Below are 15,754 nucleotides of genomic sequence, written 5' to 3'. Positions count from 1 at the left end.
TGGCTCTACTCTGACTAAACCCAGACAGCAAGAAATTGCTTTCTCAGGGAGAATACTTCTCTTAACATGTGAGCTGACCACAGACCTTACTCATCTTGGCTACACATGTGTAAGAATGAAAGATGAAGGGTATTAAATTTCAGTAAGAATTGCAGACTGCTTTTAATCCATAAAGCACTTGTCAGCTAATAACCAGATAAGCTGTTAAATACGCAAAACTTTTCAATTTGGCCACTAGAGGTCTCTTTGTGCATGTTTGATGCCCAACTTTCCAAGTAGAGGTCACTTCACATTCTATGTTTACTAAAAAGAAAACCCGCCGCCGTCCAGTTGATTCCAACTCATACCGACCCTATAGGGCACAGTAGAACTACCCCATATGGTTTCCAGGGAGCACCTGGTGGATTAGAACTGCCAACCTTTTGGTTAGCAGCCATAGCTCTTAACCACTATGCCACCAGGATTTCCCTATGTTTACTAGAATTAACAAAATCTACAAAGCCTTGGTCTCTTTTCCTTTCCCTCTCTGAAAATTCTCAATGGTAAATTTTGAGCCCTTTATAAGGCTAGGTATAATTTTCACATTAATGTCATCACTGCACTACTATGTACATCTACTTTTCTGGAAAAGATAATAAAGGATGCAAAAATATTCCTCTCAGTTCCCTGGAAGACATTTTATATCCGGAAATATTCTTATTCATGCATTGTATTCACTTACAACTGGGCACAGTGAAAATCATTAAGTATTCATAAACCAGATGAACAAGTTCATGCTCAGTATTTGGAAAGAGATAAGCTAGGTTTTCTACCACAGCCATATGTCAGCAATCCTATTCTGAAAGAAGAGTTAAGAATCCTTTCTTAGTAAAATCCATTTGTTCAAAGCCAAGTCTTCCATCCCCTGTTAAAAGGGCTGGAAATTTTTTGACTTTCAGGATGAGTGACTTATCATGTAAGCAGTTTTTGGAAGTAACCTTCAGAAGAGACACAAACAAGCAAAAAATTTTGTCTCTATAATCCTGTCCCTGAGAATTGTGCTAGATTGCTGTCTTAATAAACTACTCATTTTCGATGGATAAGAGAAAGCATGTTCTGAATCTCAAGATGTTAGGTTCTGAAAATGTAAGTATTATTTTTAATAGCCATTTCCTTACATATAAGGAACCATGGTGGTGCAGTGGTTAAAGCAAGTGATTGCTAAGTGGAAGGTCAGCGGTTCGAAACCATGGGAAGATGTGTCAATATGCTTCCCTAGAGATTTACAGCTTTGGAAACCTTATAGGGTCGCTATGAGTCAGAACTGACTCCATGGCAGTGGGTTTGGTTTTGGTTTAGTTCCTTACATATGGCTACAAATCAAATATTATTAGCACTGTATTTTCTAATGTTTTGCAGGAAGGGGCTGTGCATCTGCTTGACATAACTTCTGTTTTAAACTCTTACTGTCAACATAACTACTATCCATTGCCATCGAGTCGATTCCAACTCATACCCACCCTGTAGACTACAAGTAGCTAAAAATCCTTGAGAACAATTTACCAGATTCTCCTCAAGGGGAAAATCCAAATGCCAGGTCAAGGCAACAGTTTATCAACAAAGCAAGGAGGCTGGAAGAAGGATGGAGGCAGAAAGGATCATAAGAAGAAAGGATCTAATTTAATCACTCTTTCAAAGAGAATCAAATTTAAATCGGCTCAGGTGACCCCCTTTGGCTGTCTGTGTTCTGAAAAGACATAACAAAAAATGTGCTTTTATTGATTTTCTTAACTTTTGGAACAGGATAGGTTTAAAAATATTTAATGATTATAGTAATAAACAAACAAAAAACCAAACCCACTGCCTTTCCATCGATTCTGACTTATAGCGACCCTGTACGACAGAGTATAACAGCCTCATAGGGTTTCCAAGGCTTTAAATGTTCAGCGAAGCAGACTGCACATCTTTCTCCCTCGGAGCGGCTGGTGGGTTCCAACCACGACCTTTTGGTTAGCAAGCGAGTGCTTTAACCACTGTGCCACAGGGCACCAAAACCAAACCCATTGCCGTGGAGTCGATTCCGACTCACAGTGACCCTACAGGACAAAGTAGAACTGCCTCATAGAGTTTCCAAGGAGCGCCTGGTGGATTTGAGCTGCCAATCTTCCGGTGAGCAGCCTTAGCACTTAACCACTACATCACCAGGGTTTCTCCATAAGGCACAGGATTATAGTAATGGGAACCTTTAATTCTCAATATCATATTTTGTATCATTAACAAGATCATGTTAAACTCGAATACATAATTAGTAATACGTTAAAATAACTGCTTAGGAATCTTTTAATTTCGTGTTTGAGTGGTATTTAAAAAGAAAAATATCTGGAACTTATTGTAACAGAAACAAAGGGATCCAGTAGTATGAAGTCTACCGAGAGTATGAAGTCTACTAGCGATATGGTTTTACGATTTTCAAAACACAGAGGAGAGCGTCGGTTTCTGCATCTGATTGCTGCCTGCTTTTCCTTTGTAAGTTCACGTTTATCTGTGCTGCAACGTTCTAAGTCATTACCACCAGACCCCACCAAATAAGATCAAATCTGTACACTCCTGCAAGGTTAGTTCACTGTGTCACACACCTAGGACCTTCTGTTGTGTTACATGAATTTTCTAGGATGCGAGGACTAAAGGGTTACGGAGAATTTTGAGTCCCTCTTCCTTCTCCCTTTCTTGCGTGAGCTCTGTCTAGGACAAATGCCCTCACATTCCTCGATGTGAAGGTCTGGCAAGGAGAGCAGCAGAGGGCCCGGTACGTCACCGGCACGGAGCCCTCTCGGTCCCTCGCGGTCTGGGATGTAGTCGGCGATGACGTACTCCCCGTTACCCACAAGCCTCTGGGCCCGCAGTGCATGCAGGAAGATACCCGGCGTGCTGGGCCGGGTGCATGCAACCGAGGTCGGGGCGCTTCCTGAAGGAGGCTGAGTTGCCGCTCCCGCCTACTAATACTTGCAATCGGGGGAACCATCCGACGCTTACGTCCATGGCTGAAAGGGAACTGCCCCCCAAGGGCTTAAGTCTTAAATTGCTACGCTAGTTTCTAGATGTAGACCAATGTGGACTACGGAGCCCATCTCTGACAGCTGTCGGACAGAAGACAGCCAAAGAGGCACATAAATTCTTCTTTCTTGGTCATCTTAACCGATTACCCGCTTGTAGGTTATTTCTAACATCTAGGAATTGTATAGCAGTGTCACTCTGAGTAGCATATGGTGTTTAATATGTGCTGTTATGCAATAAGATCAAAGAACATGCACGAGCACAGTTCTACCTCACAGGCCTAACCTTTAGCCTGTCTCTTCTAGTTTTTTGTTTTCGTTTTGTTTCTCTCCTTTGCCTCATTCTTTCCAGTCTCCGTGCCTTTATCGCCCGCGGTCTCATTTCTCGTCTGGACTGGGGCCACTCACTTTTCTGGTTCTTGCTCCTGCCCCTCCTCTCCGCCTCGCTGACTAGCCTCTTCCTCATTTATCCCCCCTGCGCCCCAAACCTGGGACTGCATTTCCCGGCAGGCGCCGCGACCAGCGGCCAATGAGGGGCTGAGGATTTGGCGGTGGCCGCGGCGCCCCGAGAGTCCGGGTGGGGGAGCTTTGTGCGCGGCGGCGGCAGTGGCGGCGGGAGCGGGCGGCGGCCAAGACGGAGGCGGAGGCTAAGGGGGGCTATCCACGGGTCGCCGCGGAGAGTCGTGCGAAGGCGGAGTCGAGCCCCGGGGACCCTGCTGTCCCGGTCCGGTCGCTAGCGACGGGCGTCTCTTTGGCAGTAGCGGCTGTGCGCGACCCCCTATCCCGCCACCTCCCCTTCACACGCCACCTCCGCAGCTTTCCTTCTCCCGCTCCACGCCTGGCCCGGTCCGGCCGTGGCCCTCCTCGGTGCTGGCCGCCATGGCTGAGGCATTCGGCGCGGGGGAAATCTAGCCCAGGGATTTCATGCGGCCTAGCTTGATTCCGTCTCCTCCCCCCGCGGCCCCGGCGGCTCACAGCTACCCAGCCCCACTCCGGGCCTCCGTGTCTCTCCTGCGATCGTACTGACACGGCCGGGGGGTTAGAATGGAACAAACTGAAGGTAAGGTGCGTGTGTGTGTGTGTGTGTGTGTGTGTGTGTACGTACGTACTGGAAGGAAGAGCTGAGGAGGGAACGACAGGGAGGGGGCGACCTAGGGATGGGGCAGAGGGAGGAAGAGAGACCCTGGCGAGGATGGGAGGGGAAGCGGGTGGCCTGAAAGGTTTAGAGGGGAGTCTAGAGAGCGGAGCAGATGTCGAGATGGGGCGTGGGGGGCAGGGGAGGTAGGATTGGGATAAGAGATGGAGTGGCGCTTAGCTGGGAATTGGGAGTAGAGGTGGGATGGGGGCGGGGATAAAGATGGGAAAGGGGGAGGGACAGGGAAAGAGGAGAAGAGGAGTTAGGTTTGAAGATTAGAGATCTGGGTGGACAGAAATGGGGAGGATTGGGAGTGGAGTATAGAAACCAGAAGAGTCTGGGAGAAGGTTATAGAATTTGATGGAGAACTGGGGTATCTAATGGGAGACACGAGGGAATGGAAGTGGAGGAGAAGGTGGATTAGGAAAAAGGATGAGAAATGATTGAGAGAGGATGCAATACGACGATAGGAAATAGACTCAGGAACCTGGAAGGCATAGAATTGGGATAAGAAAGAAAATTAACTGAACCATGAGAGGAATGAGAACGGTTGACCAAGCATCAAGAGAAGGAGGAAAAGAAGGGGATGGGGGTTGTTAAAGTGTTAGGAAGGAAAAGCCTTTTGTTCCTGTATTTGTGTGTATTCTGTGCCTTTTCTTTCCAAGGCTAAAGAATAGAGAAGCGTGGTTATGGTGTTATGACTGTTGTGAAATGGGGAGGTGTGGGTTTTACTGCTTTGAGGGAGGAGGAGATGTGTTTGTGTTATAGTAGGGAGATAGGGAGAGACATGGCCATAATTTGATGGTTTTGGTGAGGGAGTGAAGAATATTCCGATTTAAAGGGGGCAGGGGCAGCCATGTTTGCTGCCAGGCACTGCAGTGTAAATAAATTCCATCTCCTCTCCGACATCAGTATGAATCTGGAAGGGGCCCTTTTTCTGTTAATGAACTCTTCCTTTACGTCTTAGGTCATTTAAAATTATTCATAACCACCAAAGGAGGTAGTGATGTTTTCCATCTTGTATATTTTGCTGCTCTCCCCCCCTTTTTTTTTTCCTTTTTCTTTCTGGTTGCAAACAAGGCATGCTGGTGAACAGTGTAAAATTTAACCCTTTCATAAAATTAAAACTAGGTTTTTTACTAGCTGAAGAAATCATTACTATTCAGATATTTCAACCATAATCATGAAAAGTCTTTTACATATTGGAAATTCATTTGTTTCAGAAACCTCAGAAGCAGTCAACATGTTTTCTGCAATTATTTAAGTAAACAAGGGAATTGCATCCGTTATTTAACTTGGGCTCGTGCTCTTGGCATAGAACTGTGTAGGGGTGAGAAGGGGTAGAAAGATTTGCTTGTGGTAGATTATCTGCTTGTTTTATTTTGAATGTTAGAAAATTAGATATGTGTGCATTTTAAAAATGGAGTTTCTGATAGCTCTTGTTTATAGGTGATGGGTGTGTTAAGAATAGTGCTTTCTTTTTTTTTTAAAAGCTCTTCCTGCCCCATCCTTTCTCTTTGCTTTCATGTCGCTAGCTCAGTACAATCTCCAAATGCTAGTTTAGCATAGTGCAGTGATCTGTGAAGTAGGCATGCAGTTCTTAGAGCCTCATTGAGGTGCCAGTTATTTTTAGTGGGAACTTCAGGTCACTGTCAGGGAAACTACAATAACTTCTTAATGTATCCAAATGTAACTGCTTGTGTGATTTGAAATAGTTACTATTCTAAAGGCTTAAGTCCTGACAAACTTAACAGATAAATTGTTATTAAATGTTTTAAATATTAAAAGAATTAAGTGTATATATGTGACCTTTTGTTTTTGGTTTATAATTTTAATTGGGGTAATCCAAACTTTAATCTATCATATTGGTATTAAAACTGTTCTCTAACCAAGGAGGCCTGTTAAAATTGTAATACGATGAAAACCAGTTGTACTACATATTAATTTAATCCACCTTAGTGGCCACATCTTCACAGTTGTACAGAAGTTGAGGATATGTTCTTGATCTGTTGAAAAAAGTAAATAGAGTATTGTTAGAGTGCTTTTAGTGTAAAGTTTAGATTTAAAATTCAGAGTATTTTGATTTAATAACATCTAACCTGAATTTTTTGAAATTCTGTGAGAAAAAATTTCATTCAAAAAAGCCACTCAGCATACTTTTTTGGAATTTATCTGCATAGAGATTTCATTTTTGTATCTCCCACTTGATTGACATGCTGTTTGTAGTTAATTGGTAAGTTATGATCATAAATTATCAGTGCCATAACATTTCAGAAAAATGGGATATATATTAAAATAGAAAAAAAAATAATGTTAAAGGATTGAATTACTAAAAAAGATGTAGTTCTGTGTATTCAACGTTCTGTGGAGATCAGGGTTTCCTACTCAGCTGTCATGAGTATTCTGGTTCCTTGGACAAATACCTATATAGTGAAGAAGGCTACTCTAGCTAGATAAAACCAAACTTAAAACCCAAACTTCGACTACCGTGTTCATCAGCCCGTTCCCTACTTGTGATAGCTTTTTTTGAACCCTAAATTAACCAGTGCTCTCTCTTGTACTGATCAGATTGAATGAGTTTAGGGTTGAGGAAATTGTGAGATGATAATTCCTGAATGAACTGTCAAGTCTCTGATTCTAAGGACATCAATTTTTGGAGTTTATAGTAATATTAAAAATATTCATAATGTTAGCTACTAATAGTTATTGTGCTTTTACAGTGTGCTGTGCTATATATCTTCTGCATGATCTTTTTATCTTCCAACAGTTTTATGAAGTCGGTACTCTTACCTCCTTTTTACACGTGGAGAAACTGAGTTTGTATATTTACAGATGGAGAAACTGAGGTTAAGTAACTTGCTGACATTACATAGATGGTATTTGAACCCAGGTCTTTTCTAATTACAGATCCTGGCTCAGCAGACCTTTACTTTTAGTTTCTTAAAAGTTTTTTCATAAAACTAATATGTGTTCATTATTTAAATTTCTTTTGAAATATTATAGAAGGCAAAGAAGTAAGAAAAAAAAAAAAATTAACTCCCCCATCCCACTGTGATAACCACTGGGAAGTTTCTTGTGTGTCCTTGAAAATTTCTGTGCTTAAATATGTACAACTTTCTTAAAATACATATATAAATGGAGTTATACTATCTGCATTTTTGCTTAATTTGTCTTAACAGGCTATCTGGGATATCTTTTCAAACTAGCATGTATTTTCTTTAAAGGTCATATAGTATCCCATTGTTTGGACTATTGACATTTAGGTTGTTAGCAGGTTCTTGCTACTATAAGTAATATAGTAGGTCCTGAAATAAGTCTCTAACATCCTCTTTACATGGAAGAGATATTGCCCAGCTATTTTATTTTACTAGAGAGAAGCCAAGGCCTAGAAAAGTTAAGTCCAAGGTTTTGAAGACAAACCTGTTACTTGGCTCTTTACACCATGTCACATTACCTCCTTACTATGAAAGTATTTGATTTTTTTCTGTGAAAGCTCAAGGTGAAGGGGAATGCTCAAGGTTAGGGATATTTCGTTTGAGCTGGAGGGGAGTAAATTACAGTGAAGCAAGAGATCTTAATGGTATTTTTCATACTTTGTCCACTATGTTGTACATATATATGCACAAAATATTTTTACATATATAAATGAATCATGTGGAAGTTATCCTGAAGTTTGTGTTTTGCGTAATGAGGTGGTTTTTGGCAGAAACTTTCCTGTTTTAATAAAATTATCAATGAAATAAAAAGCAAGAGGTTCATTATAGTCCTAGAAAAGGACTTGGAAAGAAAATTGAGACACTGCTACTTATGTTTTTTAAAATGAGCTAAATATACCTCATTGAAAACACCAACAACAAAAATTTTAGCAGGTACTGTTGTGGTTTTTTTTTTTTTTTAAATTATCTTTGCCTATCAAGAAGAAAGTGGGTTTCCATGGATTCTTGTTTATTGGGTTCTTTTAAAACAAAAAGATAGTCTTGTTTATTTAGACATTTATAAAATTAAAATCATTAAAGACTTTAAAAAATTAAAAATTTGGTATCTATCCATAAAGTCTGCTTCTCAGTGTGATGTCATTTTTAGTTTTTTTTAAAGCAGTCTTTATTATTTTTTGAAAGAGCAAGTAAGATGATTTATACCTTTGTTAATAAACTACATGTCTAGCATGTGAGTGTTTAAATGAATGGTGAGTATTACTTCTGCAGGCTAAGCTTTTTATAAATATTGTTAAACATAAATTTAAGAAATTGATTATGTTAAGACTACCTAACACATTTTCTAAAAAGCTTATGAAGTTTTGTTTGTTTTAGATTTTTAGTGTTGACCTTAGTAAGTACCTTAATAAGTACTTTTAAACACTTCTTTATTATGTGGTATCTGGATAGTGTGGCATGAAAAGAAGGTAAAGGCATATTTTAAATTTTGCAAATTTAGAAATGTTCAGTTTTTACTAGATGGATATGTGTTGTTAGTTCTAAAGTACATCTGCTTATTGACAAGATCTTGAATTTGAAAAATCTCTTGGAAGAACGATTCTTAGCTTATTTTTAGATTTTAGATGTGGATCTGTGTCATTGACGGATCAACAGTGATAACTCTTTTTTTCCCCCTTCTAATATTTTATTAGGATCCCTTTTCCATCTAAAATTAGGGCTATATTGAGGAGAAAGGGAGTCAGAAAAGAAAAATCTTAATGTTCATATAGCTTCCATTTTAATAAAATGTAACAAAGAGAAAACATATCTGATAATACCTTGCATTTATTTATATGGCCCCTTCTGAGATGTTTGGAAGAATTCCCACACAATAACTCGACTTTCTTGTTTTCTTTGTTTTTTTAAAAAATGAAGTTGGAAAGTACAAGAATTATTTAACACAATTTACAGATGGGAAAATTGAGATTTCAGGGACTCCTCAGGCTGTCCCTGAGGACACGTTAAGTAGAGTAAGGCCCTCCGATTTTAATCTGATTACTTTTGTTTTGTTCTTTTAAACTATGTGTGTGTGTCCTGATGTTTTCCTCATAGCTTGCATTAGCTTTATTTTAATAAATAATCATTCAATAACAAAGAATTTTTCTCCCATAGGATGTACTTTTCTTATTTAGGTGTAAGTTATATATACACTTCCTAAAATACGTAGGTAGAAATTTAAATTTAAGAAATGAGCAGGTTGCTGGGATTTTGTGGGTGAAACAAAATTTAGTTTATCAAATTGATTTGAGATTAAGAGGATCTTAGAATAATTAGAATGTGAACATCATGCAACTACCACCCAGGTAATAGGTCCTTTAAGAAAAGCTGCAGAGGCAGCCTCATTGATTTACTGGTACTGCCCTGGTGGTGCTTGGACTTTAGGGATAAAAGTGTACTGATGTCCCAGTTTTTTATCATAAGAGCCTGAAGAATTTATAACCGTGAGGGGTCGGTGAATGTAAAAATGGAATGTAGTTGTTGTTTGTTGTGTGCCATCAAGTCAATTCTGACTCGTAGTGACCCTATATGACAGAGTAGAACTGCCCGATAGTGTTTTCTTGGCTGTAATCTTGTACGGGAGTAGATTGCCAGGTCTTTTCTCCCGAGAGTCGCTGGTCGATTCGAACTGCCGACTTTGGTTAGCACCAAGCAGTTAACCATTGTGTCACCAGGGCTCCTTAAAAAAACAGAAAGAAAGAAAATGGAATAGCCAGTTTTTATTTATTGTCAAAAGGGATATCTAGATAATGAAAAACAGCCTCCTAACATTTAGTGTAGAGCATTTAATGATTTGAAATCTTGGTGCCTTATTTACAAATGTGGAAGACAAAATAATACTGAGTCCTGTAAGAATCGTGCGGTTTTATGCAATTTCGTGTATTTGTTCATCTGTATTGCAATTGTTGGTAGGATTCAATGACTGTCAGTTTTAGATTAAAGTGCAAACTCTAAGCAGTGACTTTTGCTGAGAAAATATCGACTTGCTTATATTCTTATCAATCACCTAGCTTAGGTATTTTATTTAACAAAACTTAGTTTGGCTCTCTTGGTTTCACACTTATGTAACCACTTACAAAGTATTAACCTAAAAAGTAATAGTAGTGACAGTCTATGTTTGGTCCTTCATCCTTGGTGCCTCTTGTATCTTACCATTTCTGTGTTTTGGCCAGGTAGACCAAATTTCTTTTGAAGCTGGAGAAACTTACTTGATTGTGCTTCCTGGCCTTCTAGACAGTTTTTTTTTTTTTTACTTGTTAGAATCTAAACCAAAGAAAAGGTTAAATGTTGACTCTTAATGATGACAGCAGAGAAAACTGAGTTTTTTTTCCCATTGACTACTTGCTGAATACAGTTTATTTATATAAAACTCAGCAATGTGGACTTTGAGAAAGACAATTTTATAACATATCTGCATACGTAAATTAAAGCCTTTATTATTAAAATTTTGTCACTTAAGCTATCCACCTTTTTTGAGGATCTCTGTAGGGTCCAAATGCATTACTGTATAGTATTTCATATTTGCTTTGTGGTTAAGAGCTTTTTATTGTGCTTTAGTGTATCCTTGAATTCCTTCCTGTAATGCAATAAAATAATACTCTTTTTTTACTCCCACCGAAGATTAATATATTCTTTGCTAATTTTTCCTCTGCAGAGATGATAATTAATTATTTTAAATCTTGAAATGAACACATATATTGAATTTTCCTAGATGTGGAAGCAAACGTGATTTGAAATCATTATTTAAAAAACATAAGTAATATGACTTTGTATATGAAGTGAGTTAATATGCTTTTAGTCACTTTATGGTTTCTGTGTTGTTACCAACTTACAATTCGCAGCTTGCCAATGTACAGTTAGCCTTGATCATTAGAATTCGCTTTATTCTGTGGTAGAATTAGTTAAGATATTGAGGTGCATGTATGCATGCACACATGCACACAGGTAATACCCGTAAGAGATGCTGATGGGCCTTGTTAGTTTTTACTTGTTAATGGGAAACTAGAACCTTTCCAGAGTGACTGCTAGTTTTAAAATAACTTATAATGTTTAAGTTATGAAAGAATTGTTAATTGTAGAGAAACTGAAAACCAGAAAGGTATAAAGAAAGTTAAAATGACTTGAAATTATACCAGTTGGAAGTAACGACTATTAATATTTCATCTTTATCCTTCTGGTATTTTTTTCTTATGCATATATATGTTGTTTTTTGTTTTGTTTTTTACAAAGTTCGAATTGTTTACCATTCCCCCGTTGGTAGTTAGGCAGTTTGCAATTTTTAGATATAATTGGATAAACATCCTTACACATTTTAAAAAATCTGTATGACTGATTACTTTATTGCAATGAATTCTTAGATATTAAAAAATGAAATTTCAAAAACTTTTGGTACATATTTCCAAATTGTTCTTCAGTAAAGGTTTTTTTAATAAGAGCTTTCGTGAGATATGATTCACACACCATAGAATTCACCCTTTTAAAGTGTATAATTCAGTGGTTTTTAGTATATTTACAAGGTTGTGCAACCATTAACACAATCAATTTTAGAATATTTCCAGAAAGATTTTAACCAATTTAAATCCCAGCAATATAAGAAAAGCTTTGTTTTAAAAAATTGCACTTCTTTGTGACTTTTAAAGTGTAGTACAAATATACAAGAACACAACAGCCTGTGTCATATATACTTTATATTCATTTATGAGTGAGATTTTAGAGTCTTGCATGAAAACAGCATATTCATATCTTCCATGTTAGGAAACCTGACAGTAATTTAAGCTTATGAAACTAAAGTATGAGGAATTATAAAATCATTTTCCTGTCTAGTCAGATGCCTTTATTGAGGGAGCATTGTATGTTTTCAGCTTTTATTTAGAAACATTTTATTTTAGAAAACATCTATGGAAAGTGTGATTTGCTTATATAGTTAATGTAGTGAGCTTGTCACATTATAGAAAGTATGATTTTCTTTTTTATTAAGAGAGATTTGCTTTGCCCTAACTGCCCTTCACCCCTGAAAGTTGTTCTGTTTGCTTTAAGCCATTTAGCAAAACTTTTTTTTTTAAATAAATGGGCAGTAGAGTGTAGGGCAGTGTTAAGGAGACTTGAGTTCCTCACCCTCCTTCACCTCTTACCACTGAGCTTCTTATCTCTGAATGGAGATGAAAATTACTACTTCTTGGAGTTAGAGGGATTCAATTTAGAAGTATTGGAGTGTGCCTAAAACTGTACCAGGCCATGTGGTTGATAATACATGAATTTTTTAACATAAGAAAAGTAATTATGCAAAATGAACTAGACTTCACTTGCCTGTTTAATGAATGAAAAAATGAACTCAGCTGGCCTACACACACCTTCATGGAAGTTAAAAGTTAAATGCTAACTAACACTTGAACAGCATCTTTGCATGGAGAATTCATGCTGGTACAGGTATGAACCTGAAGTGACCTTTTCCATCTAAATTTATTTCTCCTGTTATTATGGAGCCTTGGTGGCACAGTGGTTAAGAACTCAGCTGCTAACCAAGAAGGTCAGCAGTTCGAATCCACCAGCCACTCCTTGAAAACCCTAAGGATCAGTTCTACTCTGTCCTGTTGGGTTGCTATGAGCCTGAATCGACTCGATGGCAATGGGGTTGGTTTGTTTTTGGTTTGTTATTACTATTTTATGATGGCTGTAGCTTCAGCAAAGATAAGTATTATGATTAAGCAAATAGGTGATAACGTAAAATTTAAACATATGGTGTGAAGTTCCTAATGTTCTAATTTTTATTGCTTATTTTAAAAACTAAATGTTGAAAACAATTGAACCTAAAATCCCAAAGTGATAAACATGATGAACCAAACAAACTGATCTTTATAGTGAAGATAAGCTTATTGAATAATTATTTTAAATATTATTATTAATTTCTTAGTACTTTTAAAACTGGTACATATAATTTTTTCCATACCTTCTCTTTTTACCTTGCTATGGGGAATGGAGAATATAAGGTAAGTGAAGGTAAAATTTGAACACTTGTAGTATTTTAAGAACCAGTGTCTTTTACTGTAACTTTAAAACCTGTTGGATAAAGAGGCAGGAGAACAAGTGTATGAACTTGTTAGTTCACTAGATTTCATAGTGAATGAAACAAGATGACTGATAGAAGTTATGAGTGTATTTGTCTTAATTTTCAGCGTGAGCCAGTACCCTTGCCGTAAGGGATTGGAAAATAATTTAATGTAAATTTTTTTCAAGTGGTAATGCCATATCTGTTGTTGCTGGGTGTGGTCAAGAACTAAGTAAAGACAGTTGAGGTTAAACAAATAGATAAGGGAAATAGGGTGTTTTACTAGTAAGTTTTGTATTGCTAACAGGCAGTTCAATAGTAATGTGGTTTAGTCAGGAAAAAATAAGAACTACAGAGCCACCTAAAAGGTTGCATAATTTAATGGAGTCATAGTCAAGTGAAAATTGTGTGATTAAGTTTAGTAACAGGGTTTGTGGTCACATTAAATACGATACAGTTTTTAGTATTTCGTTAACTAGTTATGTTCCAGTTTATGCAGGTCACTTCCTAATATCGGAGGGACCATCATCTTTCTCTTAACACATTTTTAATGGAAAATTTTAAATGAAAGTTTCAGAAAATATTTGGGGTAAGTCAACACTAAAGTTAAACAGATTGTGGAGTAGTAACAGTTATAGTTTTTAAAATAGTTTTGCTTAGCAGTATAAACTGAGAAAAATTAAAAAATAAAAATTGGAAGAAAATGTGGGGCTTCTTTACCACACCTTGATAACTTAGTTTGAGAATTTTGTAGAGAGAAATATGGTGATCATGCTGATTTTACTATCTAAAATCTTATTTATGCAGAAAAATATTGGCTGTGAATTTCATATAATTGTTTGATATTTCAAATTATGAACATCTTTAAATAATGCTAAGTATGGTATGTAAAACTTTAAAGTTAATTTTTTAGGTCATATATATTCATGTCGGAATGAAAACCCAAGCCATACATTTATGTATGGATAAGTAGGAGGAATTGCAGCCCATTTCCCCATTGTTTGGGGTCATTTCCTGCATCTGGATCACCTGATTTAACTCCCTCATGGGATATAGATGAATAAACGAAAGCCCCAAGATGTCACATCTCCTCAGAATTTATGCAGTTAGGTTAGAGGTAGAATCAGAACTAAAATTCAAGTTGCATGATAGCAAGAAGAATGTCAGGGTACATGCATCTGCTTTGTGGACATTTTACTTGCCTCTGAATTTATCTGAGTCTGTCTTATTCTAGAATACGGATCTGGTTGCTAAACTGTCCCTCTCTGTGACTTTCTAATACCGGTTTTACTCTGTATAGCATCAGTACTATTCACTGATTTCTAAAAAGAGTTTATGATTAACCTTAATTTTTATGAGCTTTTATTTTTGTTTAGGTCAAATTTGAAAAATAATTTAAATGAGCACCATCCAATAAAATTTTCTGCAATGTTGGAGGTGTCCTGTCTGTACTTTCCAATATGGTAGCTTCTAGCCACATGTGGCTGTTGAACAGTTAAAATGTGACTAGTATGACTGAAGAATTTAATTTTAATTCATTTAAATATCAGTAGCCACATGTGGCTAGTACAAATTTAGATATTCTTGGTGAAGGGCAAGAATTAAGTAGAGGTGGATGTATTTTCATATTATTTGCTCTTGTGATTACTGTACAGTATTTGTGTGTTACTGTTGGGTTGGGTTTTTAAAAATCTCATTTTCCAAACTACCCAGTGTCTTAGTGAATAAATCCATTCACAGGAAACAACTTATCAGTAGTAGTTGCTTGAAAGCTAGAATATTTTTAAGAATTCTTTTGATTGATATAGTTATTAACAGTCTATAGATTCCTGACCAACAAAATGATTTAAGTATTGAATGTATTGCCTTCATTTCAGTAGTATTCTTGACTAGTTATATATGGTTAAATAGTAGTTAAGGCCTAAGTTTTAAATTATGTAGAATACTTGACTAAACTTTTTGTTTAAATCTTTTGACTATTACCGTATCTCAGAACCCTGTGAAACAAAGTGAACTCAAAAGGAAATACAGGAGACCACCCGGCAAGCACCTCTTCACTTGCCTTCCTCCATCCTTTCTGTATGACTAATTCCTGGTTCTGATTCCATTGGTATTGTTAGGTGCTGTTGAGTCAATTTCGACTCAGAGTGACCCCGTGTGATAAAGTAGAATTGTTCCATAGGGTTTTCTAGGCTGTAATTTTTACAAGAGCACATCGCCAGGTCTTCCTCCTGCAGAGTTGCTTGGTGGGTTTGAACTGCTTGCCTTTCGGTTAGCAGCCAAGCACTTAACCATTGCACCACTAGGGCTCCTTTTAATTCCATTATAGTAGTCCTTTTTATAACAATCTAGCCCCCAGTCACTGTATCATATTATCCTGTTTTATAGTAGCTTATCACTATCTGCAGTTTTCTTGTTTATTTCAGCTCCATGAGACCTGAATGTTATTTTCTTTGATTTCCCAGAACCTAGAATTGGAGCCCTGGTGGCACAGTGGTTAAGAGCTTGGCTGCTAACCAAAAGGTCGGCAGTTCAAATCCACTAGCTGCTCCTTGGAAACCCTATGGGG

The 15,754-nt window shown here is 37.4% G+C and overlaps 1 protein-coding gene across 6 annotated transcripts in view; it reads left to right on the top strand.

Annotated features, from left to right (window-relative positions):
• Positions 1 to 3,596: 3,596 nt before the first annotated feature.
• Positions 3,597 to 15,754, top strand: part of NSD3 (nuclear receptor binding SET domain protein 3) — a 104,321-nt gene continuing 92,163 nt past the window's right edge. For 4 of the 6 annotated variants that reach the window (XM_023737854.1, XM_004383405.2, XM_004383404.2 and 1 more), the window contains exon 1: positions 3,597 to 4,092. The gene's annotated coding sequence lies outside the window, so the exon portion shown is untranslated. The remainder of the gene's footprint in view (positions 4,093 to 15,754) is intronic. The other 2 variants (XM_023737851.1, XM_023737849.1) reach the window with 1 other exon arrangement.

Source organism: Trichechus manatus, unplaced genomic scaffold (assembly GCF_000243295.1).
Source record: "Trichechus manatus latirostris isolate Lorelei unplaced genomic scaffold, TriManLat1.0 scaffold00109, whole genome shotgun sequence".
In the NCBI taxonomy this organism is placed as follows: domain Eukaryota; kingdom Metazoa; phylum Chordata; class Mammalia; order Sirenia; family Trichechidae; genus Trichechus; species Trichechus manatus.
Note: the sequence above shows the minus strand (reverse complement) of the source record. Positions and strands in the feature narration are given on the sequence as shown.